Consider the following 23,562-nt stretch of genomic DNA (forward strand, 5'->3'; position numbering starts at 1 on the left):
TTTGATTGGCACCTGATTAGTTCTAAGAGTTTAGATGGGGCAGAGTTTGTTAAGTGTGTCCAGGACGGATTCCCGTCACAGTACGTTGACAGGCCAACTAGAGGGAATGCCATACTAGATCTAGTATTAGGTAACGAACTGGGTCAGGTCACAGATCTCTCAGTGGGTGAGCATCTGGGGGACAGTGACCACCGCTCCCTGGCCTTTAGCATTATCATGGAAAAAGATAAAATCAGAGAGGACAGGAAATTTTTTAATTGGGGAAGGGCAAAGTATGAGGCTATAAGGCTAGAACTTGTGGGTGTGAATTGGGCTGATGTTTTTGCAGGGAGATGTACTATGGACATGTGGTTGATGTTTGGAGATCTCTTGCATGATGTTAGGGATAAATTTGTCCCGGTGAGGAAGATAAAGAATGGTAGGGTGAAGGAACCATGGGTGATAAGTGAGGTGGAAAATCTAGTTAGGTGGAAGAAAGCAGCACACATGAGGTTTAGGAAGCAAGGATCAGATGGGTCTATTGAGGAATATAGGGAAGCAAGAAAGGAGCTTAAGAAGGGGTTGAGATGAGAAAGAAGAGGGCATGAGAAGGCCTTGGCGAGTAGGGTAAAGGAAAATCCCAAGGCATTCTTCAATTATGTGAAGAAGAAAAGGATGACAGGAGTGAAGGTAGGACCGATTAAAGATAAAGGTGGGAAGATGTGCCTGGAAACTACGGAAGTGAGCGAGGTCCTCAATGAATACTTCTCTTCGGTATTCACCAATGAGAGGGAACTTGATGACGGTGAGGACAATATGAGTGAGGTTGATGTTCTGGAGCATGTTGATATTAAGGGAGAGGAGGTGCTGGAGTTGTTAAAATACATTAGGACGGATAAGTCCCCGGGGCCTGACGGAATATTCCCCAGGATGCTCCACGAGATGAGAAAAGAGATTGCAAAGCCTCTGGCTAGGATCTTTATGTCCTCGTTGTCCACGGGAATGGTACCGGAGGATTGGAGGGAGGCGAATGTTGTCCCCTTGTTCAAAAAAGGTAGTAGGGATAGTCCAGGTAATTATAGACCAGTGAGCCTTATGTCTGTGGTTGGAAAGCTGTTGGAAAAGATTCTTAGAGATAGGATCTCTGGGCATTTAGAGAATCACGGTCTGATCAGGGACAGTCAGCATGGCTTTGTGAAGGGCAGATCGTGTCTAACAAGCCTGATAGAGTTCTTTGAGGAGATGACCAGGCATTTAGGTGAGAGTAGTGCAGTGGATGTGATATATATGGATTTTAGTAAGGCATTTGACAAGGTTCCACACGGTAGGTTTATTCAGAAAGTCAGAAGGCATGAGATCCAGGGAAGTTTGGCCAGGTGGATTCAGAATTGGCTTGCCTGCAGAAGGCAAAGGGTGGTGGTGGAGGGAGTACATTCAGATTGGAGGATTGTGACTAGTGGTGCCCCACAAGGATTTGATCTGGGACCTCTACTTTTCGTGATTTTTATTAACGATGTTGGGGTAGAAAGGTGGGTTGGCAAGTTTGCAGACGACACAAAGGTTGGTGGTGTTGTAGATAGTGTAGAAGATTGTCAAAGATTGCAGAGAGACATTGATAGGATGCAGAAGTGGGCTGAGAAGTGGCAGATGGAGTTCAAACCGGAGAAGTGTGAGGCGGTACACTTTGGAAGGACAAACTCCAAGGCAGAGTACAAAGTAAATGGCAGGATACTTGGTAGTGTGGAGGAGCTGAGGGATCTGGGGGTACATGTCCACAGATCCCTGAAAGTTGCCTTACAGGTGGATATGGTAGTTAAGAAAGCTTATGGGGTGTTAGCTTTCATAACTCGAGGGATAGAGTTTAAGAGTCGCGATATAATGATGCAGCTCTATAAAACTCTGGTTAGGCCACACTTGGAGTACTGTGTCCAGTTCTGGTCACCTCACTATAGGAAGGATGTGGAAGCATTGGAAAGAGTACAGAGGAGATTTACCAGGATGCTGCCTGGTTTGGAGAGCATGCATTATGATCAGAGATGAAGGGAGCTAGGGCTTTACTCTTTGGAGAGGAGGAGGATGAGAGGAGACATGATAGAGGTGTACAAGATGATAAGAGGAATAGGTAGAGTGGATAGCCAGCACCTCTTCCCCAGGGCACCACTGCTCAATACGAGAGGACATGGCTTTAAGGTAAGGGGTGGGAAGTTCAAGGGGGATATTAGAGGAAGGTTTTTTACTCAGAGAGTGGTTGGTGCGTGGAATGCACTGCCTGAGTCAGTGGTGGAGGCAGATACACCAGTAAAGTTTAAGAGACTACCGGACAGGTATATGGAGGAATTTAAGTTGGGGGCTTATATGGAAGGCAGGGTTTGAGGGTCAGCACAACATTGTCAGCCGAAGGGCCTGTACTGTGCTGTACTATTCTATGTTCTAATACTCCATCAGCTCACACAAAAAATGCCAGTGAACGCAGCAGGCCAGGCAGCAGCTATAGGAAGAGGTACAGTCGACGTTTTCGGCCGAGACCCTTCGTCAATGACCCTTCATTGACCAGTATTTTTTGTGTGTGTTGCTTGAATTTCCAGCATCTGCAGATTTCCTCGTGTATGCAATACTCCATATTAGGCCACACCAACATTTTATACAACTTCAACATAACATCCCATCGCCTGTAGTTAATAGTTTGATTCATGAAGGCTTATGTGTCAAAAGCTTTCTTAATGACCCTATCTACCTGTACGCCACTTTCAATGAATCATGGACCTGTATTCCAAGATCTCTTGTTCTACCTCACTCCTCTGTGCCCTACGGTTAACTGTGTAGATCCTGCCCTGGAAGGAGGGTAGCTGGAGGGTGATAGGTGAAGCCAGAACGGTATAAAGGACTGGAGAAGAAAGAATCTGATAGCAGAAGAGAATGGACCATTGGAGAAAGGGAAGGAGGAGGGGACCCAAGGGGAGATGGCAGGCAGACGAGAAGAGGTATGAGGTGAGAATGGTCAGTAGAAGAAGTGGGGAGGGGGATGGAAAAAAACATTTTACCAGGAGACATCAAAAGGAAAGGCTTCTTTAGGGAATGTGTAGCTTCTAGACTAGAGCTTCCAATTACCTTTATTGAATGTTCCCCTGACAATAATCAAACTCTTCATTTCTGACTATAATTTTTGCATGAACAGCTGCAGATAAATTTTATAACATGGCACCTGCATTTCAAAGCCATATAATTTTAGAATGTCTAATGTATTAATTACTTTTTAGAATTTTAAACGAATTGCTATGGATATTCTGTCAACTGTCACATAGCTTTCATTACAAGCTAATCTAATATAAAAAGCTTAGAAAGAAGGGTTATTTTCATGTATTGCATTTTGTGATCTCAGGACTTCAAATCTGATGTGTTACCATAGAACCATAGAAACTACAGCACAGAAACAGGCCCTTTGGCCCTTCTTGGCTGTGCCGAACCATTTTCTGCCTAGCCCCACTGACCTGCACACAGACCATATCCCTCCATACACCTCCCATCCATGTATCTGTCCAATTTATTCTTAAATGTTAGAAAAGAACCCGCATTTACCACCTTGTCTGGCAGCTCATTCAATACTCCCACCACTCTGTGTGAAGAAGCCCCCCCTAATATTCCCTTTAAACTTTTCCCCCCTCACTCTTAACCCATGTCCTTTTTTTTTCCCCTTGCCTCAGTTTAAAAAGCCTGCTTGCATTCACTCTATCTATACCCATCATAATTTTATATACCTCTATCAAATCTCCCCTCATTCTTCTACGCTCCAGGGTATAAAGTCCTAACCTATTCAACCTTTCTCTGTAACTGAGTTTCTCAAGTCCCGGCAACATCCTTGTAAACCTTCTCTGCACTCTTTCAACCTTATTTATATCCTTCCTGTAATTTGGTGACCAAAACTGAACACAATACTCCAGATTCGGCCTCACTAATGCCTTATACAACCTCATCATAACATTCCAGCTCTTATACTCAATACTTTGATTAAAAAAGGCCAACGTACCAAAAGCTCTCTTTAAGACCCTATCTACCTGTGACGACACTTTTAGGGAATTTTGTATCTGTATTCCCAGATCCCTCTGTTCCACTGCACTCCTCAGTGCCTTACCATTAACCCTGTATGTTCTACCTTGGTTTGTCCTTCCAACGTGCAATACCTCACACTTGTCAGTATTAAACTCCATCTGCCATCTTTCAGTCCATTTTTCCAGCTGGTCCAAGTCCCTCTGCAGGCTCTGAAAACCTTCCTCACTGTCTGCTACACCTCCAATCTTTGTATCATCAGCAAACTTGCTGATCCAATTTACCACATTATCATCCAGATCATTGATATAGATGACAAATAACAATGAACCCAGCACTGATCCCTGTGGCACACCACTAGTCACAGGCCTCCACTCAGAGAAGCAATTCTCTACCACCACTCTCTGGCTTCTTCCATCGAGCCAATGTCTAATCCAATTTACCGCCTCTCCATGTATACCTAGCGACTGAATTTTCCTAACTAACCTCCCATGCGGGACCTTGTCAAAGCCCTTACTGAAGTCCATGTAGACAATATCCACTGCCTTCCCTTCATCCACTTTCCTGGTAACCTCCTCGAAAAACTCCAACAGATTGGTCAAACATGACCTACCACGCACAAAGCCATGTTGACTCTCCCTAATAAGCCCCTGTCTATCCAAATGCTTGTAGATTCTGTCTCTTAGTACTCCCTCCAATAACTTACCTACTACTGACATTAAACTCACCGGCCTATAATTTCCCAGATTACTTTTCAATCCTTTTTTAAACAACGGAACAACATGAGCCACTCTCCAATCCTCCGGCACTTCACCCGTAGACAGCAACATTTTAAATATTTCTGCCAGGGCCCCTGCAATTTCAACACTAGTCTCCTTCAAGGTCCGAGGGAACACTCTGTCAGGTCCTGGGGATTTATCCACTTTAATTTTCCTCAAGACAGCAAGCACCTCCTCCTTTTCAATCTGTACAGTTTCCATGGTCTCACTACTTGATTCCCTCAATTCCATAGATTTCATGCCAGCTTCCTTAGTAAATACAGACGCAAAAAACCTATTTAAGATCTCCCCCATTTCTTTTGGTTCCGCACAAAGCCGACCACTCTGATCTTCAAGAGGACCAATTTTATCCCTTACAATCCTTTTTCTCTTAATATACTTGTAAAAGCTCTTTGGATTATCCTTCACTTTGACTGCCAAGGCAACCTCATGTCTTCTTTTAGCCCTCCTGATTTCTTTCTTAAGTATTTTCTTGCACTTCTTATACTCCTCAAGCACCTGATTTACCCCGTTTCCTATACATTTCATACAACTCCCTCTTCTTCTTGTAGTGTAGAAACACCACCACCAAATTGTGAATACAAACTCACAAAAACGGCAACCTAATACAATGGGATAATATCATTCTGCCATTTTGGTTAAGATGTGTGTTGGCTGTGCAAACAGGGACAGCTTTGTTTCTTCAGTATGTTACCATAGTTTGCAGCCATCTCAATTTCAGTTTGGACACTTCTACATGGCAGCACCAAACAATACAATACAGATGCTTGTCTTTCAAAAAGTTCAATGCAGTCCTGCAAAAGGATACTTTAACGCACAGCACTGAAACTTTAACCACAATATGTTATCAGTGAATAAAGTTTAGGCAATTAAATGTTGAGAGCCAAGGGGAGAAAAGTGACATTTAAAAGGATCACCATCACACTACTTAATAAATATAATTCATCTGCAATTAATAAAATCAGGGAACAATTGAAAACCCAATACAGATCCCTGTGTGACTCGGTTATAAAATTAAACCACAATTGTCTGCCCTCCTTCCATTGTAGATTCTTTTTGCTGGAATACATTTATCAAATCCATTGGTAAAATTTACTCATGTTGTGGTTGCAACGTTTGCAATGTTCATATATAACACCAGATATATTTTCAGATATAAACCAGATATATTTTCAGCACAAATCCTCTTCACATTGTTATTCTCTTCTCTACATAAACAATAAAATGATAATGTAATTAGAGGGAGACCAGGTAGTCTCATTGTGTATCCCATTGGGATCTGTATTGGGCCTTAATCCTTCATTGTGTTTATTAAACACAAACTGCAATTTGAATAGTCAAGTAATTAATCTTGTCTTTGAGGCAAATATAGGCAGCATTGTGAACAGTTCTGATGAAAGTATAGATTAAATGTTGGAGCAAAACTGTGTCAGCTGGATGTCAATACAGACAAGAGTGAAATTAAATGGAATAAATTTTGATGACATTTTGAAAAGGGGAGCTCTAAAGCGAGCAGGAAGTTCGTGTGAAATGGTTATTACAGAGTCATTGAAAACCACATCACAGTAACAGGCCCTTCAGCCCATCTAGTCTGTGCTGAACCATTTAAACGACCTTTTCCCATCGACATGCACCCAGACTTTTTCATCACAAACAATAAAAAAGTGAATGGAATGTTAGCTTTTTTTTAACCAGACGTTGAAATGTGGACAATGACTATATCAAATCCTGGTTAGATCATATTGGGGAACTATGAGAAATTCTAGGTACCACAACTTCAGCCACATTAGTTTTGGAGGGAATACAATATGGTGTGTAAGGCGCAGATTCGGATCCTCTGTCGTTTGTGCTAAATGTGTGAGGCAGCAGTTGTAGCAGGAACTGCTTCTGAAATAGAACTTTGCTGATTTCAGTTTTTACCTGGACCTCTACTCCAAAGGGAAGAGCTACAGAGAGGGATCACAACACTCGGACTTAAGGTCTCTGAAATATTAAGTACTAGTGAATGATTAGATCAGTTTATTTCCAGGTGTAAGGGAATGACCAGCAACCATCGTCTAAAAATTTAAACCCTACATTCATTCAAAGGGTGATGTTAGGAACCACCATTTCAATCAAACAGTGGCAAAAGTTTGGAACTCTCTCATGCCAAATAGTCAACTGTGAATTAAAATCTAAAATTGATTTAAAGGGTGTGACGGAAAGGCACCTGAACTGAACTAAGTCTCACATCAGTTGTGGCTTCGATGAATGGAAAAATGAACAAGTGAGCCTAACTCATCTGTTTCTGTTTCTTTCTTCCAATGTGCTTTAAAGTAAATGTTCTCTTTAAATTGTACCTTGTAATTACTTTCATTGGTGACAATCACTCTAGGCTCTGTAGTTTTGTGTCTAAATTGGGGGTTCCCAATACGGAGTCCATGAACCCTTGGATTAGTCGTTGGGCTCCAAGGCACAGAGAGGGGTGGGAACCCCTGGCCTCGATTAATGTACCCATTCAGTTGAATGTCTTGAATAAGTAAGTGGTTGAAATGGTGTAGAAAGCTATTGTGCTGTGATGGGAACTGCTCTATGAGAAACTGGGTCAACATAACTATAGAGCTGCAACATTCCAAATCTTCATTTAGTGTGTATCTCACCTATCTTGTCAACTTTGTAATCATAGTTCTACAAATTAAGCAATATTTTTCAGATTATGAATCAAGTACCTTTATTGTAAAGTATTTAAAATACAGTCATAACCTCACCACTCACTTCAGAGAAAGAATACGCAAGTCCCTCTATTCTGAGGGTGTGCCACCTCCCCCATCATAGGAAACACCCTCTCCACATCCACTCTACACAGGCTTTTCAATGTTTGTTAGGTTTCAATGAGATCCACTCTCAGTAGTGCCATAGAAAAGTACAGCACAGAACCAGGCCCTTTGGCCCATCTAGTCAATACTGAAACCATTTAAACTGCCTACTCTCAGCAACCTGCACTGGGATCATAGCTCTCCATATTTCTACTATCCATGTACCTATATAAACTTCTCTTAAATGTTGAAATTGAGTTCACATGCACCACTTGTGCTGGCAGCTCATTCCAGGCTCTCAGCACCCTCCGAGTGAAGAAGTTTCCCCTCATGTTCCCCTTAAACTTTTCACCTTTCACCCTTAACCCACGATCTCTGGTTGTAGTCCCACCCACCTCATTTGAAAAAGCCTGCTTGCATTTACCCCATCTATACCCCTCATAATTATGTATACCTCTATCAAATCTCCTCTCAGTCTTCTCAGTCACTTGAGAGAAAGAATATGCAGGAGCAAGGGGAGAAACCAAAGTCACCCATCATGATCAAAATGGCTGAAGAAAAGTACATCTACTTTGAATTTAACTTGTGTAAGAAATTAGCACTTTAAATTACAAATCAGAAAGCTTATATCATATGTTATCACATTGATCCAGCTGAATAGAGTTTGTTTGGAGAAGCTTAGTCAGAATTCCTCTTTCAGAGCAAATTGTCACATGGAAAAGGCATATGGAAATAAAATCCTACAAAATAGGACACTTGATTTATTCAATTTGCATAAGTATTGAGGGAAAACGTTAACACTGAAAAACAGGTCGGTTTGTGAATTTTAAAATAGAAAAATAGACCACAAGATATAGGAGCAGAAGTAGGCCTTTCGGCCCATCGAGTCTGCTCCGCCATTCAATCATGGGCTGATCCAATTCTCCCAGTCATCCCCACTCGCCTGCCTTCTCCCCATACCCTTTGATGTCCTGGTTAATCAAGAACCTATCTATCTCTGCCTTAAATGCACCCAATGACTTGGCCTCCACAGCCGCTTGTGGCAACAAATTCCACAGATTTACCACCCTCTGACTAAAGTAATTTCTCCACATCCCTGTTCTAAATGGATGTCCTTCAATCCTGAAGTTATGCCCTCTTGTCCTGGACTCCCCTACCATGGGAAATAACTCTGCCATATCTAATCTGTTCAGGCCTTTTTAACATTCAGAATGTTTCTATGAGATCCCCCCTCATTCTCCTGAACTCCAGGGAATACAGCCCAAGAGCTGCCAGACGTTCCTCATACAGTAACCCTTTCATTCCTGAAATCATTCTCATGAATCTTCTCAGAACCCTCTCCAATAACCGTATATCCTTTCCAAAATAAGCTCAAAACTGCACACAATGCTCGAAGTGTGGTCTCACGAGTGCCTTTTAGAGCCTCAACATCACATCCCTGCTCTTATATTCCATACCTCCAGAAATGAATGCCAACATTACATTCGCCTTCACCACCAACTCAGCCTGGAGGTTAACTTTTAGAGTATCCTGCACAAGGACTCCCAAGTCCCTTTGCTTCTCCGCATCTTGAATTCTCTCCCTAAATAATAGTCTGCCCGTTTATTTCTTTCACCAAAGTGCATGACCATACACTTTCCAACATTGTATTTCATTTGCCACTCCTTTGCCCATTCCCTTAAACTATCTAAGTCTCTCTGTTTCCTCAACACTACCCACTCCTTCACCTTTCTTTGTATCATCGGCAAATTTAGCCACAAATCCATTAATCCCATAGTCCAAATCATTGACATACATTGTAAAAAGCAGCGGTCCCAACACCAACCCCTGTGGAACTCCACTGGTAACCGGCAGCCAGTCAGAATAGGATCCCTTTATTCCCACTCTCTGTTTCCTGCCAATCAGCCAAGGCTCTATCCACGTATGTAACTTTCCTGTAATTCCATGGGCTCTTACCTTGCTAAGCAGCCTCATGTGCGGCACCTTGTCAAAGGCCTTCTGAAAATCCAAATACACCACATCTGCTGCATCTCCTTTGTCTACCCTGCTTGTGATTTCTTCTAAAGGTTGTAGTAGGTTAGTCAGGCAGGATTTTCTTTTGAGAAAACCATGCTGGCTTTGGCCTATCTTGTCATGTGCCTCCAGGTAACATAGAAACATAGAAAACCTACAACACAATACAGGCCCTTCGGCCCACAAAGCTGTGCTGAACATGTCCTTACCTTAGAAATTACCTAGGGTTACCCATAGCCCTCTATTTTTCTAAGCTCCATGTACCTATCCAGGAGTCTCTTAAAAGACCCTATCGTATCCACCTCCCCCACATCGCCAGCAGCCCATTCCACACACTCATGACTCTCTGTGTAAAAAAAACTTACCCCGATAGCTCCTCTGTACCTACTTCCAAGCACCTTAAAACTATGCCCTCCTGTGCTAGCCATTTCAGCCCTGGGGAAAAGCCTCTGACTATCCACACGATTAATGCATCTTATTATCTTATACAGCTCTATCAGGTCACCTCTCATCCTCCATTACTCCAAGGAGAAAAGGCCAAGTTCACTCAATCTATTCTCATAAGGCATGCTCCCCAATCCAGGCAGCATCCTCGTAAATCTCCTCTACACCCTTTCCGTGGTTTCCACATCCTTCCTGTAGTGAGGCAACCAGAACTGAGCACAGTACTCTAAGTGGGTACTCCATAATCTCATCCCTAACAATCGATTCCAACAATTTCCCAACCACTAACAGGTCTATCTTGAATCCTGGCACAAATCTGTCCACACCTCGTTGCGATGGAGGAAAGACAAGAGGTTCGTAGTTTTGGGTAATTAAGCTGTTATGGCGGTAGGACAGGAGGTTCTTGGTTCTGGGCAATCAAGACAATTCTAGAAAGTGGGTCATTAAAGGCTAGCATTTCACTTACTTAATCATTGGTCTAATTTAACTGGCCACTTGTGATTTCTGTGCTTCAGATAGTTGAGGGCTGTCAGCTTCAAGAATAAATACCTTCAAGCATTCAACTGTTTTAGCACTCCACTGCAAACAGTCAACCATTGGAAAATATATTGGAAAATATATTTCTGTACATTTAGTTCATTCTCATCTGTGATCATAAAGAAATGCTTGAGTAAGAAAATAACATACAATGATATGAAGGAAGGAAAAAGGAGGAAAGGACAAAGTTACATTAACTAAAGAGCTGGCACCAAAGTAGATCAATGACCTTTAGTGATGCAGTTTATGAAACTTGAAATATACTTTAATTGAATTGTTTTCATAATTAGGGACTGTTGCATCAGAATTTACTATGACAATTACATTAGCCTTTAATGACTACAAAAAAAGGAAATATCACAGCAGGAATAGACACCTGAACAGTTAGAACATAGAACATTACCGCACAGTACAGGCCCTTCAGCCCACAATGTTGTGCCGAACTTTTAACTTGCTCTAAATTCCATCTAACCCTTGCCTCCCATGTAGCTCTCCACCACTTTTTAATCTATATGCCTATCTAAGAGTTTAAATGTCACTAGTCTTAAAAATTTTAGAAGTAGCTATCCTTAACTTCCAGATCCTCCACAACATGCAGTGCTCTAGATTTGGTGTATTTTCATTAAATCATTGATTTCAAATGATTTGCTGAGCAATATGCTCACTGTGCACCCAACGGGCACAACGTGCTCACTATGCACGCACCGTGCTCACTATACACCCAATGGGCGCGCCGTGCTCACTATGTACTGTATGCAACGGACACACCTTGCTCACTATGCACGCACCATGCTCAATATGTACTGTATGCAACCAGCACACCGTGCTCACTACACACCCAACCAGCACACCGTGCTCACTATGATATTACTTCCAGGGACCATCAAAGGTCAACTCACGTCAGCAGCTCTGATAGATACAATCACATAGTTGAGTTTCAGAATGCTACAGCTGAGAACAACTACATCCAAGGTCTGTTCAGTTAGTAATAATGTTTTAATGCGATTAAACAATCCATTGCTACGTAAAATCAGAACTGGAATGGACTCCTCTGGTCGCTAACATGCCTCCCCTTGAAGACAGCAGAAGAGAGGATGCCAAGTTGGGCTAAAAGTTCGTTAAAGAAAATATGGATTTCAACTCCCAGTACCAACCACCTTGCTGGCAAACATACAGTCTCTGGTAAATAAAATTGAAGATCTCAGAGATAAAGTGCTGTATCAGAGAACATTAGGACCACTTTCACAGAACCTTGGTTAACCCCTTCTGTTGCGAACGCAGTGATTCAGATTGACGGGTTCACAATAGGAGGGGCTGCTGAGGTTTTCAAAGGCGGGGAGGAGGACTGGACTTCATGACAAACTCCTCGTGATGTGCAAACATGGCAGGGCCGCCCCAGTCCTGTTCACCAGACCTCGCAATCGTCCATTTTACCTGCTGCGGGAGAATCCAGCGATTATTTTGGTAGCACTGTACATGCTAACACAGGCCACTGCCAAAAAGGCTCAAGATGAACAGTGATATGATTTACAGGCATGAAACAGCACATCCGCATGTCTTTCCCACTATCTTGGGGAATTTTAACCAGGCCAGCTTGAAAAAAAATTCTCTAATTATTACCAACAGATCACTTATAGTACCAAAGGGACCAACACACTGGACCACCGTTACACCACCACCAAGAATGGTTACTGTGTTATTCCACACCTATACTTTGGAAAGTCTGATCACCTAGCTGTACTTCTACTCCCTGAGTATAGGCAGAGACTGAAGACTGCAGCACCAGCAGTGAGGACCAAGAAGGTTTGGACAAGGGAAGCACAGGAGCGCCTACAGGACTGCTTTGAATCGGTAGACTGGACTGTGTTCAGGGATTCATCTTCGAGTCTGAATGAGTATGCCACAGCTATCACTGACTTCATTAAAACTGTGTGGATGAGTGTGTGCCTACGAGAACATACTAGATGTACACAAATCAAAATCCATGGATGAACCAGGAGTCTGCTGAGGGCTGGTCTGTGACCCAGATCTGCACAAGGAAACCAAGTAAGACTTGTGGAGAGCCAATAAGGAACAATTTCAAATGAGGTCGGAGGCAACATCGCATTCATGGCAATTCTGGCAAGGCTAGCAGGCCATTACTTCCTACAAAGCAAAACCTAACACCATAAATGGCAGTAATGTTTCACTCCCAGATAAATTCCACACCTTTTATGCTCACTTTAATAGGGAGAATAAAACCACAGCTGTGCAGATCCCTGCAGCACCTGGTTACCCTGTGTAGTAAGGGGATCGTTGCCTGTGCCATGCGACAGTGGGAAAAAGAATGGAATGAGGTGCTAGATAAATTGGTCTGAATTCCAGTGAGTACAGACCCAGAACCATTGAACAATGTTCATATGATAACCCTTTCATTCCCAGAATCATCCTTGTGAACCTCCTCTGGACTCTCTCAAATGCCAGCACATCTTTTCAAAGATAAAGACCCCAAAACTATTCACAATACTCAAGGTGAGGCCTCACCAGTGCTTTATAAAGCCTCAGCAACACATCCTTGCTCTTGTATTCTAGACCTCTTGAAGTGAATGCTAATACCGCATCCTTTAGGGTATTCTGCACAAGGATACCCAAGACCATTTGCATTTCAGATTTTTGGATTTTCTCCCCAAGGCATTCTACACATATATGAAGAGCAAGAGGATAAGACATGAAAGAATAGAACCTATCAAGTGTGACAGTGGGTAAGTGTGTATGGAACCAGCAGAAATAGCAGAGGGACTTAATGAATACTTTGCTTCAGTATTCACTACGGAAAAGGATCTTGGTGATTATAGTGCTGACTTGCAGCAGACTGAAAACCTTGAGCATGTAGATATTAAGAAAGAGGATGTGCTGGAGCTTTTGGAAAGCATCAAGTTGAATAAGTCGCCAGGACCAGATGAGATGTACCCCAAGCTACTGTGGGAGGCGAGGAAGGAGATTGCTGAGCCTCTGGCGATGATCTTTGCATCATCAATGGGGACGTCAGAGGTTCCAGAGGATTGGAGGGTTGCGGATGTTGTTCCTTTATTCAAGAAAGGGAGTAGAGATAGCCCAGGAAATTATAGACCAGTGAGTCTTACTTCAGTGGTTGGCAATTTGATGGAGAAGATCCCGAGAGGCAGGATTTATGAACATTTGGGGAGGTATAATATGATTAGAAATAGTTAACATGGCTTTGTCAAGGGCAGGTCGTGCCTTACGAGCCTGATTTAATTTTTCGAGGATGTGACTAAACACATTGATAAAGGAAGAGCAGTAGTTGTAGTGTATATAGATTTCAGCAAAGCATTTGATAAGGTACCCCATGCAAGGTATATTGAGAAAGTAAAGAGGCATGGGATCTAAGGGGACATTACTTTGTGGATCCAGTACTGGCTTGCCCACAGAAGGCAAAGAGTGGTTGTAGATAGGTCATATTCTGCATGGAGGTCGGTGACCAGTGGAGTGCCTCAGGGATCTGTTCTGGGACCCTTACTCTTCGTGATTTTTATAAGTGACCTGGATGAGGAAGTGGAGGGATGGGTTAGTAAGTTTGCTGGCGACACAAAAATTGGAAGTGTTGTGGATAGTGTGGAGGGCTGTCAGAGATTACAGGGGGACATTGATAGGACGCAAAACTGGGCTGAGAAGTGGCAGATGGAGTTCAACCCAGATAAGTGTGAAGTAGTTCCTTTTGATAGGTCAAATATGATGGCAGAATATAGTACTAATGGTAAGACTCTTGGCAGTGTGGAGGATCAGAGGGATCTTGGGGTCCGAGTCCATAGGACGCTCAAAGCAGCTGCGCAGGTTGACTCTGTGGTTAAGAAGGCATACGGTGTATTGGCCTTCATCAATCATGGAGTTGAATTTAGGAGCCGAGAGGTGATGTTTTAGATTATGAAGACACGTAGTCCTCTTTTATTGTCGTTTAGTAATGCATGCATTAAGAAATGATACAATATTTCCTCCAGTGTGATATTACAAAACACAGGACAGACCAAGACTGAATAAACTAACAAAACCACATAATTATAACATATAGTTACAACAGTGCAACAATACCATAACTTGATGAAGAAGTCCATGAGCACAGTAAAGTTCAAAGTTTCTCAAATGTCCCACATCTCACACAGACGGGAGAAGGAAGAAAAACTCTCCCTGCCATGCCCGACCAGAATCCGTCTCTGAGTCATCTGAAAACTTTGAGCCACCTCTGTCCAAACGATTCGACCTCCTCCTCAGTTGCCAAAAGCAGGCAAGGCCGGGGATTTTGAGGCCTACCCTCCAAAAGATTCCCGACCATGCAGTAACGACAGCAGCAAACGAGCATTTCAGAAATTTCTCCAGATGTTCCTTAGTGCTTTCACGTCCATTCTCCATCAAATCAGAATTGTCCACGGCCCCTATTTAACAGATACAACATCATTTTTCACTAGAGGGCTGCGCATGCGCAGGCGTGCCGCCATCTTCTCCTCCCACCTAATGTTGCAACTATATCGGACCCTGGTCAGACCCCACTTAGAGTAACACACATCAAAGTTGCTGGTGAACGCAGCAGGCCAGGCAGCATCTATAGGAAGAGATACAGTCGACGTTTCGGGCCGAGTCCCTTCGTCACTGGCAGCCATCCAAGATCCTTTTATTCCCACTTGCTGCCCCCTACCAATCAGCAAATACTCTAACCATGTTAGTAATTTTCCTGTAATACCATGGTCCCTTAACTTGGTAAGCAGCCTCCATAACCTTCTCCTTAACAACTGACTCCAACATCTTCCCATCTACTGAGGTCAGGCTAACTCGTCTAGAATTTCCTTTCTGCTGTCTTCCTCCTTTCTTCAAGAGTGGAATGGCATTTGCAATTTTCTAGTCCTCTGGCACCGTGCCAGAGTCAAATGATTTTTGAAAGATTATTGTTAATGCCTCCACAATCTCTAGCACGACATCTTTCAGAACACTAGGATACAGTTCATCTGGTCTGGATGACTTACGTACTTAGGTCTTTCAGCTTTCTGAGGACCTTCTCCCTTCCATCTGTAACTGCACCCACTTCTCTTCCTTCATACACTACAACATCTGGCACACTGATACTGGCTTCCACAGGCCCCACTTGGAGTAAGTACTGTGCTCAGTTCTGGTCGCCTCACTACAGAAAGGATGTGGTAACTATAGAAAGGGTGCAGAGGAGATTTACGAGGATGTTACCTGGATCTGGGAGCATGCCTTACGAGAATAGGTTGAGTGAACTCAGCCTTTTTTCTTTGAAGCGACGGAAGATGAGAGGTGACCTGATAGAGCTATATAATATAATGAAAGGCATCGATCGTGTGGATAGTCAAAGGCTTTTTCCCAGCGCTGAAATGGCTAACATGAGAGGTACAGTTTTAAGGTGCTTGGAAACAGGTACAGAGGGGATGTCAGGGGTAAGTTTTTATGCAGAGAGTGGTACCTGTATGGAATGGGCTGCTGGCAGCAGTGATGGAGGTGGATACAATAGGGTCTTTTAAGAGACTCCTGGATAGATACATGGAGTTAGAAAAATAGAGGGCTATGGGTAACACTAGGTAATTTCTAAAGTTAGCACATGTTCGGCACAGCATTGTGGGCCGAAGGGCCTGTATTGTGTGTTTTCACCATCCATTCTGTCCCAAGTCCCTTCTTTCTGATTCCCACCCCCCTGCTGAATTAGTTTCAACACTCTTCAACAGCTCTAACAAACTTGTCTGTGAGAATACTGGTCCCCCCTGAAGTTCAGGTGCAACACATCACTTTTGCAGAATCCTTCCCCAAGAAGAGCTCCCAATGATCCAAGAATCTGAAGCCCTGCCCCCTGCACCAGCTTCTCAATCACGCATTTATCTGCCAAATCATCCTATTTCTACCCTCGTTAGCACGTAGCACAGATAGCAATCCAGAAATTACTATCCTGGGGGTTTTGCTTCTCAGCTTTCTACCTCGATCTCTAAATTCTCTCTTCAGGGCCTCATTGCTTTTCCTTCCTATGTCATTGGTACCAATATGTACAAAGACATCTGCTCTCCCTCCCTCCCTAAAATGCTGTGGGCACAATCCGAGATGTCCCTGGCCCTGGCACCTGGGAGGCAACATACCATTAGGGTGTCTCGTTCATGTTTACAGAATCTCTTGTCTGTTCCTCTGACTATTGAGTTCCCTATCACTATCGCTCCCCTCTTCTCCCTCTTTCCCTTCTGTACCATGGACCTATTCTCAGTACCAGTAAGCTGATCTCCGTGGCATTCTCCTGGGAGGTCATCCCCCACAAAAGTATCCAAAATGGTATACATATTGTTGAGGGGAATGGCCACAGGGGTGCTCTACACTAACTGCCTATTCATATTTCCAATTCTCCTGACAGTCACCCAGCTACTCGCCTTCTGCAACTTCGGGGTAACTACTTCCCTGTAACTTTGATCAATTATCTCCTCACTCTCCCGTACAAGCCGAAGGTCAGCCAGTTGCTGCTCCAGATCCCTAACGCGGTCTTCGAGGAGCTGCAGTTTGATGCACTCCACGAAGATGTAGTTCTCTGGGAGACCCTCGGTCTCCCAGGTCTCCAACATCCAGCATGAAGAACCTGGGATGGCAGGACTTTCATATGATGAAAGACTGGATGAACTAGGCTTATACTCGTTGGAATTTAGAAGATTGAGGGGGGATCTTATTGAAATGTATAAGATCCTAAAGGGATTGGACAGGCTAGATGCAGGAAGATTGTTCCCGATGTTGGGGAAGTCCAGAACGAGGGGTCACAGTTTGAGGATAAAGGGGAAGCCTTTTAGGACCGAGATGAGGAAAAATTTCTTCACACAGAGAGTGGTGAATCTGTGGAATTCTCTGCCACAGGAAACAGTTGAGGCCAGTTCATTGGCTATCTTTAAGAGGGAGTTAGATATGACCCTTGTGGCTAAAGAGATCTGGGGGTATGGAGGGAAGGCTGGTACAGAGTTCTGAGTTGGATGGTCAGCCATGATCATACTGAATGGCGGTGTAGGCTCGAAGGGCCGAATAGCCTACTCCTGCACCTATTTTCTATGTTTCTATGTTTCACACAACAGCCATTTACTACACTAGGTACAGTAAGAGGGGAAAAAAAAAGAGAACCTCAATAGAAGCTTACCCAGAGCCAACGCCTCTTCTGAGCTGAGGCCTCCTTTGAGCCAAAGCCTGACACTCCTACCCTCACTGCTGGCCTACTCCCAACAATGGCCTCACCGCTTGTCCCTTCAGTCCTTTTATTTAATTCGCTGCGCTCTGTTCCCACTGCTGACTGGGCCTCCGGAATGTCCAAACACCCGTGAAGCTCTCCTTTCAAACAAGCATTGCTGACCTGCAAGAAACCTCGTCACTGCACTCTGTTCCCACTGCTGACTGGGCTTCCGATTTCCCTCATTTTCAATCTCTCATTGCTACAGTTGGAACTTCGAACCTGCTTCAAAAGAGTAACCGTTATACCGGTGCCCAGCAAGAGCAGTGAGAGCTGCCTTAATGACTATCATCCAGTAGCACTCACATCTGTGGTGATGAAGAGTTTTCAGAGGTTGGTCATGGCTGAAACAAATTCCTGCCTCAAGGATATGGACCCACTGCAATGTGCCCATCACCACAACAGGTCTATGGTAGATGCAACCTCACCGGCTTTCTGCTCAGCCTTGAATCACCTGGACAATACAAAATATCTATGTCAGGATGCTATTTATTGACTACATCTCTGCATTTAACACAATCACTCCTACGGTTCTGATTGAAAAGCTCAAGGACCTGGGCCTTTTTACCTCCCTCTGCAACTGGATCCTCCACTTCCTAAACGAGAAGACCAGTCTTACATACTTGAAATAACATCTCCACCTCAATGACAATCAAAACTGACTCACTTCAGGGAAGTGTGCTCCTCTCTCTCTACTCTCTGCCCACTGCTCTACTCTCTTCACCCATCACTATGTGGCTAGGCACAGATCAAATGCCATCTATAAATTTGCTGATGATGCAACCATTGCTGGCAGAATCTCTGTTGATGATGTGAGGGTGTACAGAAACATAAAAATCCTACAGGAATGAGATAACAGGAGGAGGAAAAGATGGCGGCACGACAGCAGCGCGCGTGGCCTCTACGGTGATGAATATCTGTTATCTGTCAAGTAGGGGACCGTGCACAATTCTGATTTGATGGAGACAGATGTGAGCGTACGGAGGAACATCTGGAAAGCTTCTGAAATGCCCGCTTCGCTGCTACTGTGTGGTAACCGGAATCTCCGGAGCAGAAGGCACTGAAATCCTCAGCTTTGCTTGTTTCAGCGGCCGGGGGGAGGTCGAAGGCACTCGGCAGAGGATGGCACTCGGAAGGCTGTATCAGAGGGGCTGGTCGGAAGCTCGAAGTTTTCGGACGGACGGACTCAGTGTCGGCTGTGATTGGCTGCTTCCAAGGCATCAGCAAGTTGACGGTGCCTGGAGGTTTACGGCAGGGAGTTTCTCCCTTTTGCCGCCTGCTATTGGGGACTCAGGAGTCAATCGACTCGGGACTTTGAGACTATTTTTACTGTGCCCATGGTCTGTTCTTTATCAAATTATGGTATTGTTTTGCACTGCTGTAACTATATGTTGTAATTATGTGGTTCTGTCAGTGTTAGTCTTTGGTCTGTTCTGTTTTCTGTGATATCACTCTGAAGAAACATGGTATCATTTCTTAATGCATGCATTTCTAAATGACAATAAATGAGGACTGAGTGTTCACATAATCTAAATATTCCAGCTAGTTGAGTAGTGTCACAGCAACAATCTGGCACTCAACGTCAGTAAGACCAAAGACCTGACAGAGGGATCAGAAGTGGAGAGTGAGCAATTTCAAGTTCCTGGGTGTCTATCTCTGAGGACCTAACCTGGACCCAATATAAAGGCAGCAAGGCAGCGGCTATATTTCATTAGGAGTCTGAGGAGCTTTGGTATGTCACCAAGACAACTTGCAATTTTCGACAGAGGTACTGTGGACAGCATTCTACTTGGCTGCATCACTGTGGGGGGGGGGGGCTACTGCACAGGATTGAAGTAAGCTGCAGAGAGTTGTAAGATTAGTCAGCTCCATCATGGGTATTAGCCTCCATAGTGTCCAGGACATCTTCAAGGAGCAGTGCCTCAGAAAGGTGGCTTCCATTATTAAGGACCCCATCACCCAGGGCGTGTCCTCTTCTCATTGCTACCAGCAGAGGGGATTACAGAAGTTTGGAAGCACACAATAATCGATTCAGGAACAGCTTCTTCCTCTCTGCCGTCCAATTTCTGATCAGATATTGAACCCATGAATACTACCCCACTGCTTTTTTATTTCCTATTTTTGCACTACTTATTTAATTTTACATACATATTTTGTATGTATGTATGCATACATATATAGTCATAGTCAGACTTTATCCATCCCGGGGGAAATTGGTTTTCCTTACAGTGGCACCATAAATAATAAATAGTAATAAAACCATAAAGAGTTAAATAGTAATATGTAAATTATGCCAGGAAATAAGTCCAGGACCAGCCTATTGGCTCAGGGTGTCTGACCCTCCAAGGTGTACACACATTTACGGTAATTCAGTTACTTTTTTCTTTCTATTATCATCTACTGCCACAAATTTAACGACATATGTCAGTCGTTAATGATATTAAACCTGATTCTGACTATGTATGCATGTTGTCACTATGAAAGGCTCTGTAATGGTTTTAATTTGCTGAAACGAATCTTGATGTGTGAATATTAAGGAGGAGGTGTTATGTACTTTGAAAAACATGAAGGTTGGTGTTGTGGTAGAGTGTAGTGGTTAGCGTGACAATATTACAGCTCAGGGCATCGGAATTCTGACGTCATCGGGAAGGAGCCCATGATACCATAACCAAAGACACTGGAGCATAACCAGGCCATTCAGCCCATCGGGTCTCATCCGACATTCCATCATGGCTGATCCCAGATCCAGGATCCCACTCAACCCCATACACCTGCCTTCTCGCCATATCCTTTGATGCCCTGACCGAACAGGAAACTATCAACTTCCACCCTGAATATACCCACGGACTTGACCTCCACCACAATCTATGGCAGACCATTCCACAGATTCACTACTCTCTGGCTAAAAAAAAAATCCTCCTTATCTCTGTTCTAAAAGGTTACCCCTCAATTTTGAGGCTGTGCCCTCTAATTGTGGGCACTCCCAGCATAGGAAACATCCTCTCCACATTCACCCCATCTAGCCCTTTTAACATTCGGAGGCCCAAAGCTGCTAAATGTTCCTCATTCTTAACCCCTTCATTCCCAGAATCATCCTCGTGAACCTCCTCTGGACTCTCTACAATGACAACCCACTCTTTGAGACATGGGGCCCAAAACTGTTGAGAAAACTCCAAGTGCAGCCTGACTAGTGTCTTATAAATCCTCAGCATTCACACCTTCCTTTTATATTCGACTCCTCTTGAAATAAATGCCAACGTTGCCTTTGCCTTCTTTACCACAGACTCAACCTGTAAATTAACCTTCTGGGAGTCTTGCATGAGGACTCCTAAGTCCCTCTGCACCTCTGATGTTTGAATTTTCTCCCTGTTTAGATAATAGTCTGCACTATTGTTCCTTTTTACCAAAATGCATTATCATACATTTCCCAACACTGTATTCCATTAAACGCAAACAACAGGAATTCTGCAGTTGCTGGAAATTCAAGCAACACACATCAAAGTTGCTGGTGAACGCAGCAGGCCAGGCAGCATCTGTAGGAAGAGGTGCAGTCGACGTTTCAGGCCGAGACCCTTCGTCAGGAAGGGTCCTGACGAAGGGTCTCGGCCTGAAACGTCGACTGCACCTCTTCCTACAGATGCTGCCTGGCCTGCTGCGTTCACCAGCAACTTTGATGTGTGTCACTGTATTCCATTTGCTACTTTTTTGCCCAGTGTTCCAATTTGCCCAAGTCCTGCTGCAATCGCATTGCTTCCTCAGCACTACCTACCCCTCCACCTACCTTCGTATCATCTGCAAACTTTGTCACTAAGCCATCAGTTCCATTATTCAAATCACTAACAATGTGAAAAATAGCAGTCCCAATACTGAGCCCTGTGGAACAACATTCGTCACGGGCAGCCAACCAGAGAAGACCCTCTTTATTCCCACTCATTGCCTCCTGCCTGTCAGCCATTCCTCTCTCCATACCAGTATATTTCCTGTAACACAATGGGATTTTATCTTGTTAAGCAGCCTCATGTGAGGCATCTCATCAAATGCCTTTTGAAAATCCAAGTAAATGACATCCACTGCCTCTCCTTTGTCCAGTCTGCTTGTACTTCCCTGAACTAACAGATTTGTCAGGCAAGATTTACCTTTACAGAAACCGTGTTGAGTCTGACTTATTTTTTCCATTAGTCTCCATACCCCAAAACTTCATCCTTGATAATGGATTCCAACACCCTTGCAACCACTGAGGTTGGGCCATCTCCCTGTGTCTGGGAGTCTGCACATTCTCCCTGTAGAATGCATTGGTTTTCTCCAGATGCTATTAATGAGGACTTGACTGAAATCTTGTTGCCTTTTTTCACCACACGCCCTGAAGACTGAAAAAGTGCCAAAGTTGTTTGAGACAGCCAATAGGACTAATCCAGGAAATTATAGGCTGGTGAGAGATACATCAGAGGAAGGGAAATTATTGGAGCAAATTCTTAGGTTCGAGATTTACTCGCAATGGAAAGCTTGGAATTATATTAGGGATATTCTGCATGGCTTTTCGTGGGGGAGTCACGTCTCACAAATTTAACTGAGTTTTTTTTGAGGTGATAAGAATGATTTCTGAAGGTAGAACCTTCTGATGGTTGTCTACGTGGACATTAGTGAAGCATTTAAGAAGGTCACTCGTGTTAGGCTTAAGTGACATGGGATTGACAGCAGTTGATACACGAAACAAAATTGACTTGTTCATAAAAGACAGAGTAGTGATGGAGTTTTAAACCCAATTTAGACTTCTGCGTCAAATATATGCCGTAGGTACAGCATAGCCGCGTACCCTACGCTGTACTCTACGCCAAACCCTGCGCTGTAACCTAACGCGCACCTCTCCCAAGATGTAACTACTCATCACAGCGACGCAGACCGCAACAACTGTGATTGGTCCGCCTGGTAGCATCGCATTTCCGGTTGCTTCTTCTTCTCTGGCATTTCAGAATTGAGAGAGAAAAAACTCTTGTTCAACACTTATTAGCTCCAACTCCAACATGATGCGCTCAGTTTCAATCGCCATTGTCTGAAGTACACGAAGAAACTGAACACAGTGGCATAGAAACCTCACCGCCAACTAGCGTTTTGGCGGTGAATTGCAGAGTGATGCAGACACACCAACACACAAGTATAAATGCTCACAACGGCGTAGGCCACTTGCATAGGCTACAGCATAAGCTGCGGCGTAGTCTGTATGCACAAGTATAAATCAGCCTTTACTCTGAACACAGTTCTGTGACCCATGGTGTTCGACAATTATCCATGCAGTAATATACATTTGGATTAAAATATAGGTGGTTTGATTATTAACTTGCAAACATATAAACTGAAAATTGGTGGATTTACAAATAGTGAGGCATGTTGTCAAAGTATATGTAGGGTATTGATCAGTGGGAAATTTGGGTGAGACAATGTGAGATGGTGGATATTAGGAAGTCCACTGGAAGGGGAATGTGTACAATAAATGGCAGGACCCTTCAGATGTCAAAAGAGATAGTGGTCTGCAAGTCCAAGTTTTTGAAAGTGGTAAATTAGGTGTAAAAGACGGGGTAATCGTATGATTATGTTTAGAAACATTGCAAATCATGTTGCAGCTGTATAAAACTTAGCTTAGGCCATTTTTAGAGTATTGTGTGCTAAATACACTACAGCGAGGAAGCAAAACAGCTTCAGCTGGATTGAAATGTATAAATTATAAAAA

The 23,562-nt window shown here is 43.6% G+C and overlaps 1 protein-coding gene across 1 annotated transcript in view; it reads right to left on the reverse strand.

Annotated features, from left to right (window-relative positions):
- Window positions 1-23,562, reverse strand: part of tmem163a (transmembrane protein 163a) — a 239,527-nt gene that overhangs the window by 185,659 nt on the left and 30,306 nt on the right. The window lies entirely within an intron of this gene.

The sequence above is a fragment of the Mobula hypostoma genome, chromosome 6 (assembly GCF_963921235.1).
Source record: "Mobula hypostoma chromosome 6, sMobHyp1.1, whole genome shotgun sequence".
Lineage (NCBI taxonomy): Eukaryota > Metazoa > Chordata > Chondrichthyes > Myliobatiformes > Myliobatidae > Mobula > Mobula hypostoma.